The 14,596-nt window shown below is 45.8% G+C and overlaps 1 protein-coding gene across 1 annotated transcript in view; it reads left to right on the top strand.

Annotated features, from left to right (window-relative positions):
* The window catches only part of LOC146868287 (tumor necrosis factor receptor superfamily member 18-like), a 173,513-nt gene that overhangs the window by 91,430 nt on the left and 67,487 nt on the right, over positions 1 to 14,596 (top strand). The window lies entirely within an intron of this gene.

Consider the following 14,596-nt stretch of genomic DNA (forward strand, 5'->3'; position numbering starts at 1 on the left):
CTGTGGTCATAGGAGAGAATGGGCATTCTTGGTTCGTTCCTCTATTAGTAGGCTGCATAGGAGAGCCGGAGATGATCTAGAATCATCGCTTCGAGTTCCTGTCCTTTTCGTTGCTCTCTGGCTAGGACCATGCTCTACAGATACCTGCTCCTACATATATACATGTTTCGAAGTGGGTGCTTCATATTAGGAAAACATTGTGCTGAGCTTGACAATTTCATTCAGGGGCTGTTTTCTCCTAAATTTTGGGAAGTGATTTCATTCTCATAATGTGGCAGATTCAATTAAGGGCATTTTCTTGACTAATTTAAACTAGTTTGAGTCTGTTTTCAGGATGCATATCTTTATAATTTAGATTTTTTTTATTATTTAGGAGAGAATCCAAAGCCCTTCAGCCCTTGAACCACATCTTACTAACCTGACTTCATATACTTAGGGCCCGATTCTGATGCAGGCAGGAAGGGCTCCAACCATCGGTCGAAGCCTTCTTGCCCGCATCAGAACGTGCCGTTCGGATTCCTTTCCGACCGAGCCATGCCGATGGGCTTGGTCGGAAAGGAATCCGACTCAGTTTTCCGTATGGCTTACGACGGGCTCGTCTGCCATCCAGAAACCCTTCAGTACTCCCCCGGCCGCCTCTTACCGGCCGAGGGAGTATGATGGCAGTTTCCCACTGCCTTTTTGTGCCGGTCTTTCTGACACAAAAAGGCAGTGGGAAACTGTCTTTGGGGGCCCCATGGGTGTGAGGCTGTCGAATGGTGGCCTAGGGGTGCCCCCCCGTTGATCCCTGCACCCTGTGGCAGGCACCAGGGTGCAGGGATGAGCTGCACCTCTGCAGTTAACAATGTGAACATGTATTCCGTTCGGAATGCATTCTCCCATTGTTAAGTATAGGATTGCGACCGAACAGGCTTCGGTCGCATCCTACTTGCAGGTCTGTAACCGACGACTTTCCTAAATTAATTTGGAATTATTCTTATGCTGTATTTTCACATTATTACTGTTTGATGCATGAATGATTTATACATAGCCTCAAATTTAAGTTCGAATGCTTTGTGTAAAGAGCAGGTTTATCTACTGACTTCAAAAGTTCACACAGGCCAGGACTTTGACTCCTTTGTAGTTCCTTCAATCTGTGTGCAGACAGAATATCAAGTCTAAAAATGTCGAGTTGCACAAATATCGAGTCAGAAATATTGTGGTACAGAAATATCGACAGCAAGAATATCGACTTAAGGTAAGTAATATCGATTTTAAAAATATCGATGGGTTTAATATCGTTTGCAAAAATATAGTTGTTAAAAATATCGATTTTTTAAATTAATGTTATGTATTTTAGTATATGTTTTAAATGTATGTGATGTATGTTTTTTGAATAAGAATTGTTTGTATTTTCAATATATCTGTTCAATTTTTAGTAGTTATTATTTTTTGTTGTTGTTGAATTTTGCGTTTTTTGTTCCGTAGTGGGTTGTGGGTTTATAGAGGAGTAGGGTGGGAAGTGATTTAATTATATTAAATTAATTTATTATTTTTGTATTTATTAATATTTGTTTAATTGAGATGGTATAGTGTTCAATGTGTAGAGTAATTTACTATTAATTAATAATTTGTTGTTAATTCATAATTATTTTATTGGTAATTAATTATGGTAATTTTGTAATTTTAGGTGTTTTTGGGGGGTTTATAGGGGTACAGGGGGTTAAGTAGGTTATTTATTTTGTATTAATAATTATTTGTTAACAGATATTAAATTAATAAAAAATGTATTATGTCAATTGTGTAATTAATTTTAGGTGTGTGTTATGGTGTTTATAGGGGTAATGGATGGAAAGTAATTTGTGTTTAATTCATATATATTTGTTAATTAATGTTAATTATTTGATATTTATTTTAGGTAATTGTTTATTTTTGTGTGTGTTGTTTTTACTTTTAAAGGGGTTAAGGTTGGGTATTAAATACATTTTAATTACTTTACAATTAGTTAATAATAGTAATAGTTTTTAATTTAAAAGTAAGTTTTAATAGCTCCCGAACTAGGCTGGACCATCAACCCCTCCCTCAAATCCCGCATCTTCCCCGATGTCTGGAAGCGGGCAGAGGTTAAGTCCCTCCTCAAGAAACCCTTGGCCGACCCGACGGACCTGAAAAACTACCGGCCCATCTCTCTCCTTCCCTTCGCAGCCAAAGTCACAGAGAGATTCGTCAACGCCCAGCTGAACACCTTCATCGAAGAGAACGCCATCCTCAACTCCTTCCAGTCCAGATTTCGCAGCTACCACATCACCGAGACCGCCCTCCTCGCTGGCACCGATGATATTTGTATGCTACTCAACCCGGGCCACACTGCGGCCCTCATCCTACTGGACCTCTCCTCAGCTTCGATACCGTCTTTCAATCATAGACACTTAATCAATCATAGACACTTATAAAGCGCGCTACATACCCGTAGGGTCTCAAGGCGCTGGGGGGGGGGGGGTGCCGCTACTGCTCGAACAGCCAGGTCTTCAGCTTCTTCCTGAAGGAGAGGTGGTCTTGGGTCAGGCGCAGGTCGGTCGGGAGGGAGTTCCAGGTCTTGGCGGCCAGGTAGGAGAAGGACCTTCCTCCTGTAGTCGCTCTTCGGATGCGGGGGACGGCGGCGAGGGCGTGGTTGGCTGATCGGAGGTGGCGTTTGGGAGCGTAGAAGTTGACTCGGCTGTTGAGGTAGCTCGGGCCTTGGTCGTGTAGGGCTTTGTGTGCGTGGGTGAGGAGGCGGAAGGTGATTCTTTTGTTGACGGGGAGCCAGTGAAGGTCTTTCAGATGTCCGGAGATGTGACTGGTTCGTGGGATGTCGAGGATGAGTCTGGCTGAGGCGTTCTGGATCCGCTGGAGTCTCTTCTGGAGCTTGGCGGTGGTACCGGCGTAGAGGGCGTTGCCGTAGTCCAGTCGGCTGGTGACGAGGGCCTGGGTGACGGTCTTCCTGGTCTCGGTGGGGATCCACCAGAAGATCTTCCGTAGCATGCGAAGGATGTTGAAGCACGCCGAGGAGACGTTGTTGACTTGCCTGGTCATGGAGAGGGAGGAGTCCAGGATGACGCCCAGGTTTCGTGCATGGTCTGTCGGTTTGGGTGCGGTGCCCAGGGCGGGAGGCCACCAGGAGTCGTCCCAGGCGGAGGGTGAGGAGCCCAGGATGAGGACCTCCGTCTTGTCCGAGTTTAGTTTCAGGCGGCTGGTCGTCATCCACTCGGCTACCTCTTTCATCCCTTCGTGCAGGTTGGCTCTGGCGGCGGCGGGGTCGTTGGTCAGGGAGAGGATCAGCTGGGTGTCGTCGGCGTAGGAGATTATGCTGAGGTTGTGTTTGCGTACGATGGCCGCGAGGGGGCTCATGTAGACGTTGAAGAGGGTGGGGCTCAGAGATGATCCTTGGGGGACGCCGCAGATGACTTCGGAGGCCTCTGACTTGTACGGTGGTAGGCGGACTCTCTGTGTTCTTCCGTCGAGGAAGGAGATGATCCATTCCAGCGCCTTGTCCTGGATGCCGATGTTGCTGAGGCGCCGTACTAGGGTGCGGTGGCAGACCGTGTCGAATGCCGCGGAGAGGTCTAGGAGGATGAGGGCCGCTGTTTCTCCATTGTCCATCAGGGCTCGGATGTCATCGGTGGCGGCGATGAGGGCGGTCTCGGTGCTGTGGTTGGCTCGGAAGCCGGACTGTGAGGGGTCGAGGGATCCGTTCGTCTCGAGGAAGGTGGCCATCTGCTTGTTGACGGTCTTCTCGATGACTTTGGCTGGAAACGGGAGGAGCGAGATGGGGCGGTAATTCTTGAGTTCGGTGGGGTCCGCTGTGGGTTTCTTGAGAAGAGCGCTGAGTTCGGCGTGCTTCCAGCTCTCGGGGAAGGTGGCGGTGTCGAAGGATGTGTTGATGATGTCTCGCAGGTGGGGTGCGATGACAGCGTCGGCCTTGTTGAAGACGTGGTGAGGGCAGGGGTCGGTCGGTGATCCGGAGTGGATGGAGTTCATCGTGCGGATGGTGTCTTCGGTGCTGATCGGGGTCCAGGCGTGGAGGGTGGTGGTGGGGGGTGGTTGTTCGGTCATGGTGTGCGTTGGTTGGTTGTTGAAGCTGTTGTGTATGTCGGCGATCTTGTTGTGGAAGTATGAAGCGAGGGAGTTGCAGAGGTCTTGCAATGGGGTGATGTCGTTGTTTCCTGCGCTGGGGTTGGAAAGCTCTTTCACGATGTTGAAGAGTTCCTTGCAGTTGTGTGCGTTGTTGTCCAACCGGTCCTTGAAAGCTGTTTTCTTGGCGGCGCGGATCAGCTGGTGGTGTTTCCGGGTGGCAAGTTTGAAGGAGGTCCTGTTGTCCGGTGTCGGTCTTTCACCTCACCCTCGCGGCCAGACTCCACGTCGCCAGTATACGGGGAACAGACCTTGACTGGATCCGCTCTTTTCTCTCTGGCAGAACCCAAAGGATCAGACTCCCTCCCTTCCTCTAGGAAACTACCGAGATCCTCTGTGGAGTACCTCAAGGATCCTTGCTCAGCCTCACGCTCTTCAACATCTACATGGCCCCCGTCGCCGCCACCGTCAGACAGCACGGGCTCAGTATAGTATCTTACGCCGATGACACCCAGCTCATCCTCTCTCTCACAAAGAACCCCGAAGGCACCAGACTCCACTTCTAAGAGGGAATGAAAGACATGGTAGCCTGGATGAGAGACAGCTGCCTAAAACTGAACTCTGGGAAGACAGAGGTCCTCATCCTCGGACACTCCCCCTCTGCTTGGGACAGCTCCTGGTGCCCCCCTGCCCTCGGAAACCCACCCACCTGACAGACCATGCCCGTCACCGTGGTCCTTCACCTTGACCCGCCAGATCAACGCCGTCGCCTGCACCTGCTTCACTTCAACTCCCTCGCATCCTCCGCAAGACCTAAAACTGGATTCCCCCCCCCCCCCCCCCCCGACTGCAGAAAGACCATCACCCACGCCCTCATAACCAGCAGATTGGACTACGGAAATGTGCTCTACGCCGAAATCAACAAAACTCTGCTACACAAGCTCTAGACCATCCAGAACACCGCAGCCAGACTCGTACTCGGAACCACACGAAACGAGCACATGACCCAGCACCTATGAGACCTCCACTGGCTCCCCATCAAGCAGAGAGTAACTTTCAAGCTACTCACCAACGCCTACAAATCCCTCCACAACATCGGACCCAAATACCTCAACGAAGAGTCTCCTTCCACGTACCCAAAAGGAACCTCCCATCCGCTGACCTCGCCCTGACAGAGATCTCATGCATCCGCAGAACCAGAGCAGGCGGAAGAGCCTTCTCCTACCTCACAGAAAGACCTGGAACGAGCTCCCACTCAGCATCAGACGCTCCCCCACTCTGGACACGTTCAGGAAAAGCCTCAAAACCTGGCTCTTCGACTGATCCGGAGTGCTATCCAACACTTTCCCTATTGTTGCACTCATTGGAGTTGGAATAGTAAATTTAATTACTCCACTATCCAACAATTACCCTACTGTTGCACTCACTGGAGTGGGAATAGATATTTTAACCCCTCCGCTATCAAACACTTTCCCTACTGTTGCACTGACTGTATTGTGAAAATGTAACTTTAAATATTTTTTAATAGTTTAATGTTTTAAATTATTATAGATTTTTGTTTTGTTATATTTTAAATCATTGATATATATTTTTATTTTTTATATAATTTTTAACTTTTAACATAAATTAAAAAATAGTGTATTCATTGTTTTAAAGTAAATATATATGTATAAATATTTGTGTTTATCTTTTTTATTAAGTATATTTGTTATATTTTATTAAAATGTATATTAAATGTATGTTATTTTGTTTAAATTTAATTTAATATTTAATATATATTATTTTATTGTGTATTTATATAAAAGTAGATATTTTATACAGGTATATTTTTTACATCTATATTTTTTAGTCGATATGTTTGTACTTACCTGTTTAAGTATAGGAGTCGAATTTTTGTTGTCCATATTTTTAACTCGATATTTTTACATCAATATTTATTACATCAATGTTGTGTCAGTGAACCCCTTCAACTAATACTCTGATTTGTAACACCCTCCCTTTCACTTTGCCATGGGTGCAGGGCTAAGTTTCATCAGAAATGTCCATCATTGTTTTTGACACTGATCTGCCCTTAATACCTCAGATCAATACAATCTTAAGAGCAAGGACCATCAGGGGAATAAGCTGAGAAAGGTACTGATGCTACTAACGTCCAGACACCGGATTTCAAAGTTTCAACGTTTATTCTGATTGCATGATTGATTGAAATCATAGCAAACATCTAAAAGACACAACAATATGAGGAGTCCTTGCCATATATTATCAAGTGATTAACATAAAAACACCAATTCATATTAGCAGCGGATGAAGAACAAGGGAGGCTAAGACAAGTACGAATAAAAGTGAATGTGCATATCAGAGCCAATAAAAAGGAAAGACCCTCGTCCTACATATACCAAAATTAAAATGCAAGCGGTATCAATGCCAATTAACCATAGGGATCATCAGACCTTCAATAAGGAAAGCATGCCATGCCAATGCTTCCTGAGGCAGACATTGCAATTTTAAATTTTACTTTCAAGGCGAAACAAATTCAGCATTGATAAAGCAATAGCGATTAACTTAAATAATCTTGTGGGTCAATTAACATGAGTCACCTTTCAAACATTCACTTCCAGCTGAAATGCTGAATTGAGTTGCTGGACTTGCTACTGAATTGTCTGAAATTGGAAAAAGATAATAACATCTGAGTAAATATAAAAAGGGGCATAATAATAAGACATGTGCAAGTGATTCCTGATTAAAACCACAGCCCTTGCAAGATGCGTCTGAGCAGCCATACTTGTATGCTTTGAGTGGTATTAATCCAAATCTCAAGTGCATTAGTTGTGACTTTACTTTAAGGGTTATATGAAGTGATAAGTAGGCTAGAAGAGTGATTGGTTGGTACAAAACAGTTTTCAATTCAGCATACTTCTTGGTACTAATAAAACCTAAGTCCTCGAGACCTGATAGAAGCCTTGCTTGCTTTATCAGTAACTTTTAAAGACTTTTCGGGGGCAGTGCAGACTTCATGAAGTCGATCAGTGCCTTCCTGGACAAGCTTCTGAATATCCGATTCAGGTTCCTGCATTATGTCCCACAAGTGACTTTTTCTCGATCTCTGTTCAGCTGTTGCAAATTTGGAGCACATGGATAGAAAACTAGCGGATAGGACATAGTTTTGACGGACCAGATTAAACTCTAGGCGAATCTGTGCTTATACAGTACCAGTCGGTAGCTTGAATAAGTACCTTTAACACTGACATTGGGCATGGTCAAGCCAACTTGTGAAATGGTTTAAATAAACAAATTCTCCCTATGTTTATTTGGGCATCAGTTTGCTTTTGATCACTTTGCAGATTGCAGGCAAATCTGCGCCAGAAAGAGTTTGGAGAATGTGCTGTTGCCAGAGCCTCAATGTGCTGAGTTGGAAGACCAGGTTCATTGATCCAAACTCCTAAGTACTTAATGCTTGGTATTCTTTCTATCTTCTGTGAGTTTATGAACCAAGCTCCTATTTTGCTTTCATATTACAAAAATTAAGATATTCGTTTTCAATATATTAATACCGAGTTAGTTTATCTTGCAATATTCGGCCAGGGATGTCAATGCTCTTTGAAGACCAATTGTGGTATGGTCCAGAAGGAATGTCTCGTTAGCGTATTGGAAAAGTTGCACCTTCTTACCTTGGAATTTCAATTGAAAACAATTCACTCTACCAAGGTGAACATTCAGGTCCATAAAATACAAATTTAAAACTTAAAGGGGCCAAAAAGCATCCTTGCTTAAGGCCCCAGCTGGTGTAGATCTTATCTGAGTATGCCCATTTGTTGGACATTCATACCTTGACATGTATTAGTTTGAAGGCTCCTAATGCATTCAGTAAACGAGGTGAAATATCCAATGCATCTAATTTGGCCCACAACTAGTTTATAGCTACTTTGTTGAAAACTGTAGCAAAATCTATAAAATCACGGTAAAGCTGGCCAAACCCCCTTTTTGTTGCCTTGTTGTTTAGTATCTACATATATAGTAGATGAATATTGGTGCCCTGCACCATTTGAAATCCAGTCTGTGTGAAGGGGTTATTTTATTAAGTTGTATCCAAGCCTCCAGCTCCTTGTGGAGGATTTTCGCATAACATTTCCCCTCTACATCCAGGAGGGCAATGAGCTTACATTTTTCCGGCTTACCCCGTGCGCTCTTCTTGTTTATTGGGACTAAAAAGGAACCTTATCTCCAGCACCGTAGTGTCCTTTAAGCAGTTGTTGAGCAGGAGAGTTAAATAGAGAGACCATTTGTCAATTGCTCCCTAAAAGATGCTTGCAGGAAGGCCATTGGAACCAGGGGCACCTGCCCTATGAATTGACACAAAGTAAATCCGGGCCATTTCATCAGTAATTTGAAATGAATGACCACCTACTCTGGCTGAACATTCCATCAGAATGTGACTGCTGAGAAGCATCCTGGCCAGAAGATTGATCAACATATAACATATAGATGTATGCCGGCCATGTCTGCCATGGAGCTGTTAAACAATTACTCTTGTTTTTGGTTCCCAGTTGCCTTGTATACTATTAGCCAGAAATCCTTGGAGTTCCTTGTTTTTATTGCTGAGAAGACTGCAGGCCATTATGTGTCCAAGTCATGCTGTCTTTTCTCATAAAGGTGTCTAGCTCTTGCACACTGATTTGATCTCTTCTCTCTGAGCCGTGTTCATTGGGTCCTTGCACTCAGCCCTTATACATCTATTGAGCTCTCTTTTAAGCAATATACAAAGCGTGTTTGCAGAGCAGACCTTGCTGAGGTTGCAGTTTTATTAAACAATTTAGTAGACCATTAGTGAACTCCGACCAGGATTCAGTTTTGGGAAAGGACATATTTGCAGTAGGCAATAAAAATGATTCAAGAATGTTTGTAGTTGGAGATTCTAAATTAATGTCCCACCTCATTTGTTTGATTGGTTCTAAACCTGCTTGCTCTCCCAGCTGAGTTAACTTATGTAAGGCAGCGGACAGACATCAAATGCAAAGAACATGACAATATTGCATGATCACTTAATAATTTGTGGTCGATTTCAAAGTCCTAAATCCTGTAAAAGTCTTGAATCGTGAACAATAATTAATCAAGTGTTGCCAACCTTTCTCGAGATGTGCCATTCAGGGAGTGCAAACCCATTGTGTGTAAGCTTGTGGACAGGTCAGTAACAAGTTTTAAACATCTTGTGGAGGAAGGAGAGATTAAGGGCAGAATGTTCCATAATTTGTTCTCCACTTCCAGCCATTCATGATCATACTTCAGCTTTAGCAGATCTGCATTAAAAGCGCCAGCTAATAGCCATGTAGAATTTAGGTGATCCTGTCTTAAGTCTTGCAATGCGTCAATGAGATAATGTGTTACAGACCTTTTTTCTCTGGACTGGGATTGATAGAAATATTTGCCAGTACTAGTGAGTTTAAGGGATTCCCCTGTTAAGCAGAGCGTACCAGTTTAATAATAATGACCGCTCCCTGTAGTTCTTCCAGAGTAGAGATGCTAAAACCCAGGAGATTGTGTAAATTTGTTGTTACACCCTGGTATAATCGACTCCCTTTGGTGGAACTAAGTGCAGGAGAGCAGTATTTAATACAATCCTGCCAGGGATTTGAGTATAAATGTCATGTATCTTACAAATATATTAAATTAAACGTACTTAGATAATCCAGGTGTATTTGGGAGGACAGTAAGTTGTTATATCCTACATGGAGCGATCTTAAGTGGGGATAACACCTTGCCAGGAGGTAAATTAGGGTAAGTGAGGGTTCACGTTGGCTAGAGTGGCCTCAGCCGCATTGGAAATATTTGTTGGGCAACAAACTCTACTCCCTGACTCCAGATTTTTATACTTAGATCATTATCTAGAGAGACAAGAGACTGTTGATTTAGAGTCCCTCACAAAACTGTGGACTTGGGATGAATACAATTTGAAGCATTAGTATTCCTATAAGGCTGGTGTTGCTTGAGGGCAAAGATAGGAGGATATTTTGCTTCAAGCTGCTTGACGATCCTTATTACCCATTAAGCCAGTCTATCCTTTTCAGCATGTACCAGGCAAACCTTGTTTTTTTATCATAAAAACAGACTTCTGTTCTTAGATTGCTTTCATCACTCAGTCCTCTTTTGAAGGCAATATAGTCGATATCTTTAGAGGCGATGCGGCTTAAACTTGGAATAGCGGCACATAACTTTAATACATTGCTCCTATTCAGGGTATTCCTTGCCCCAAGACATATAATCAGGGTATAACAGAACACTTTGTGTAACAAATCCCTCTGGGCGCCTTTGATTGAGACTTGAAGAGAGTTCTAGAGGCTCCCCCACAACCCTTTGACCCATTATTTGAGGTTGGCGAATACCTGACTGGCACAGGCCTCTTCTAGCAAGTTCCAGGGGCTAATGAAGGCTATCCTGTGGCTGTTGTTCCTGGGTGGAGCCATTGTTAATCACACAGAGCACAGAGGAGACTAAGATGGAACTTTTGTATTGCAGTTATCAGTGGATGTTAGATCAGGACAGTGCCTCCATTGAGAAGCTCCACCTTCCCTCGTAACCTGCTTCACTGGGTTCTCAGGCCCCATATGCGATCAGATTACTTGGTCAGTTTAGGTGCCCTACGATAAGCTGCACTTGTTAGTCGCACCTTGGATTGTCATAATATTACATATTGTGCTCTGTTAGAAATGGGGGTCTCTAGTTGGCAATGGTTTGCACCGTTGTCCAAGTAGCGACCCTTCTTCCTAGTCAGGGTACGGGGGATGCACTTCTAAAATAACCCCTGCTTTGCCCCTTAGTAGCTTGGCAAGAACAGACATGCTGATTTCAGAGGTAGTGTGTAAAGCATTTGTGCGCACATACAGTAATACAGTGAAAACACTACAAATGGACACCACACCAGTTTAGAAAAATAAGTAATAGGCATACGCCTATTGGTACCTGGCGGTGGCCATCTTGGCTGCTCAGAGCTTGGGCTCGGGGGAAAGCCTTGTGCTCAACAACCTAGCGCGGTGCTTCAGTCCCCACAAAACCAGCTGAAGGGGCTGATTCCCGACATCGGAAGACTGGGGGCTTCTGCCGCCGTGGTCGCCGTTCCTCCTGGCTGCTGCATTGCCGTTATTTCGGCTTTATTCTATCCAAGCGATCGCGCCTCAAGATGGCGCTTGATATTGATCGGACTCGCGCTTGATGGTAGCTGAGCGGGGGCCATGACATCGGGAGCAGGCCCCCGGGAGACTACTCCGGGCCGTGTGGCAGTCGACCTTTTGCTGCCGCGACGAAGTGCCAACATCCTGGAATGAGGTTGCGAGGGATGTTATTCTATGCAACCTGACCTTAAGATGGCGACCGTTCGACGGGATACGGTGAACGCCTCAACCTTCGCCTAGGTGAGTGACGTGGGCTTGGGCGCGCCATGGGGAGCAGCATCACTGTCCCCGAAAGTGGCAAGGAGGTGGTGACATTCGCCAACAAAACATGGCACCTCTACCCCTGCATGTCCCACAGAAAGAAACCCCACCGTAGCAGGTTGCCTGACTCCAACATGGCACCCGTTTTGAACAATAATAATCGACAACTCCAACTACGTAATGCTCCGTGATGCCACTGTCCAGTTCCAATCTGCAATCCAACGCCCCCACCCCTCGGCCCTCACTTCTTCATGCCGGCTGACCCCTCAGGGGGGATTTTGCCGCACTGCTCATTTATGGCGTGGCTGAGGCTGGAGAGGGTGAGACACTCGAGCACGACCTGCAACGTCCCCGAGTTAAACAGCAGTCGCTCTTCAGAGGCGGTGGGAGGGGGAGCCGAAATCATCCACCAGCGATCCCAAGGGAGGTCTAAAGGATTGAAATAATTCAAGGCCAGCAAATCAACGAGCCCGTTCTCCAAGGGGGAGACATCAGCCTAAGGTTTGCAGGAAAGAGGAGTAGTGATGGACGATGGCCATGCCACACAGAGGGTACAAATACGACAGCACGTGGAGTGGTCATCAACCAGACCTTGCGCATTTCCCCCACCCTCTTCCCCTATCTGGCTCACCTTTCTGGACCTTGAATCTGTGATCTTGCCACCGACAGCGGAGACCCAGCAATTTGACTGATGCCCGGTGACGCTACCTTGATAGCTACAGAGGAGATGAGTTGTGGACTTCCCCCTCAGCCGTCACCTACCCAGCCGGACATTGGGCAAACATTTTCCTTCGTCCCCCCGTCGCATCTCCCTCCTAGTTTCCCTTTTACCCTTACCCTTCCTCGCGCCATTAATTCTCGTCTTATATGCCATTTAAATGTTTCGAGCAACCAATGTAACCTGTAACTGATGTAACCTTAGAGACCTAGCTATCTGACCGATGCTCGATGGAGCTACCTTGAGAGCTATAGGGGAGACTGGCTGTGGATTCCCTCCTCGGCCATCACAAACCCAGTCGGTCATTGGGCAGACGTTCCCTTCGTCTCTCATACCGTCTACCCCCTCTTCCTCTCCCTTCTCACTCCCCATCTCCCCCATCCGCTCTATCTGTCTCCCCTTCTCGCTCTTCAATGTGTCGCATATATTTATCTATACCCCCATACCCTTCTAAGCTCCATTTATGTCGTCTTCTACTCTCTTGTAATGTTTTTCTAGTAACTGATGTAATACGTAACTGATGTAATTTTGTAATTTCTGTGGAACCTTATGTAAAGCGCTCTGATACCTCCGGATCAAGCCAGCGCTATATAAAACTCTCAAAATAAATAAATAAATAAATTTATCTAAACAAGACAAAAATCTAACATATAATAATCAAAATTAACTTCTTCGAAGGAAAAAACAGTTCTGTCCACAGCAAACTATAGATGTGACGCTTTCAACACAAAGTACCTTGGATGCGTTGAAATCATAAACAAGAAGAGCCACAGGGAAGGTGATGCATTGGTTCCTTACACGCAGGGAAGGTGATGCGTCGGTTCCTTACTCCAGGGGAGGTGAGGCGTTGGTTCCTTACTGCCATGCAGGGGAGGTGATGTGTCGGTTCCTTACTGACGGGGAGGTAATGTGTTGGTTTCTTACTGTGCGGGTAGGTGATATGTCGGTTTCTTACTGGGCCCGGTGTCCTTGTGGACTTGGCACCCCGTTGGGATGCGTGGGGATCAGGGATGCAATGGTTCTCCATGCAGTGACGGCAATGGCACTATGTTGGTTTTTCCAGCCGCGGTCCTCCGATGCTTTGGTTCCTGCAGCGGCACAGCAGGGCCTGCATCGAAATCTGTGCAGTAAACTCGGACTCCGTAGATCGGTGCACTCAATTCGGGGTGCAGTGATTTCTCCAGCCGCGGGCAGGCGAAGTGTCGGTTTCTTCATTGGCACGATGACGATGCGTGGAAATTCATCCCGCACGGCGGTGATGCATCAGAAACAGGTGCGGATGCGTTGTACTTCTCTTAGTTGCGTCTCTTTTCCATCTACCAACAGCCAGAACAACCTCCAGAAGCCCAGAACAGCAACAGGCACCACTTGACAGGTTGGGGCTCCCCGCAAGAAAGCTCAGGGGAGCTGCGGGGGAAGTCTTTGTGTTCCTGAGACTTCAGAACAGGAGGCAAGCTCTACTTCAAGCCCTTGGAGATCTTCCTCGAGCAGGGGACACAGCACACAGAAAAGTCCTTGTCCTTTCCTTGGCAGAAACAGCCGCTGCAGGCCAACAGCAGATAGCAAAGCGGCAGTACTTTTCCTTCAGTTTCTACAGCTCTTCTCCTTGGCAAAGGTTCCTCTTGAAATCCAGAAATAATCTGGGGTCTGGGCCCTACTTTTTATAGCACCAAATTCCTTTCTTCTCTGGTTTCAGAGAAGCTCTTTGCCCAACCAAAACCAGTTCTGTCCTCTCTGGCGCAGCTGCCTGGCAGGATGTGGAGACAGCATTGTCCAAGGCAGACCAGGCCCATTCAGTTGTGAAAGAAATGTCCTCCCCCCAACTCTGAATGCAGCCCAGGTGTATTCAGTCCAGTGCTGACCCTGGAAAGGCAGGACACACCTCACCCCTGCACCAAGTAGCTGTCTGAACAGAGTCCACATTCCCAGCCCCTGACACTCAAAAGCCAGACAGTTAATACACAAACCTAGCAGAGGCACACTGGATGGCTAAGCAAGAAAATACCCACTTTCTAAAAGTGGTATTTTCAAACCCAGCATATAAAAATCATCTTTACTAAAAGATGCATCTCTATATTATGAGTTCAGGCATATCAAACTCCACATTCCTTGGGCAGTTATACTTATAAGACGTTATAAGTAAACTCCCCATTCTATCCTATGGGACAGATAACCTTTCAATAGTGAAAATCGAAATTGGCATTATTTCACTATCAGTACATGCTGCATACATCTGCCTTTCACTGACACTGCACCCTGCCCACAGGGGTACCTTGGACCTTCCTTAGGGGTGAATCATGTAATAAAAGGGAATTGTAGGGCCTGGTAAGTGGATGCACCTGCCAGGTCGACATGTCAGTAGAGA

Source organism: Triturus cristatus, chromosome 1_2 (assembly GCF_964204655.1).
Source record: "Triturus cristatus chromosome 1_2, aTriCri1.1, whole genome shotgun sequence".
Taxonomy (NCBI): domain Eukaryota; kingdom Metazoa; phylum Chordata; class Amphibia; order Caudata; family Salamandridae; genus Triturus; species Triturus cristatus.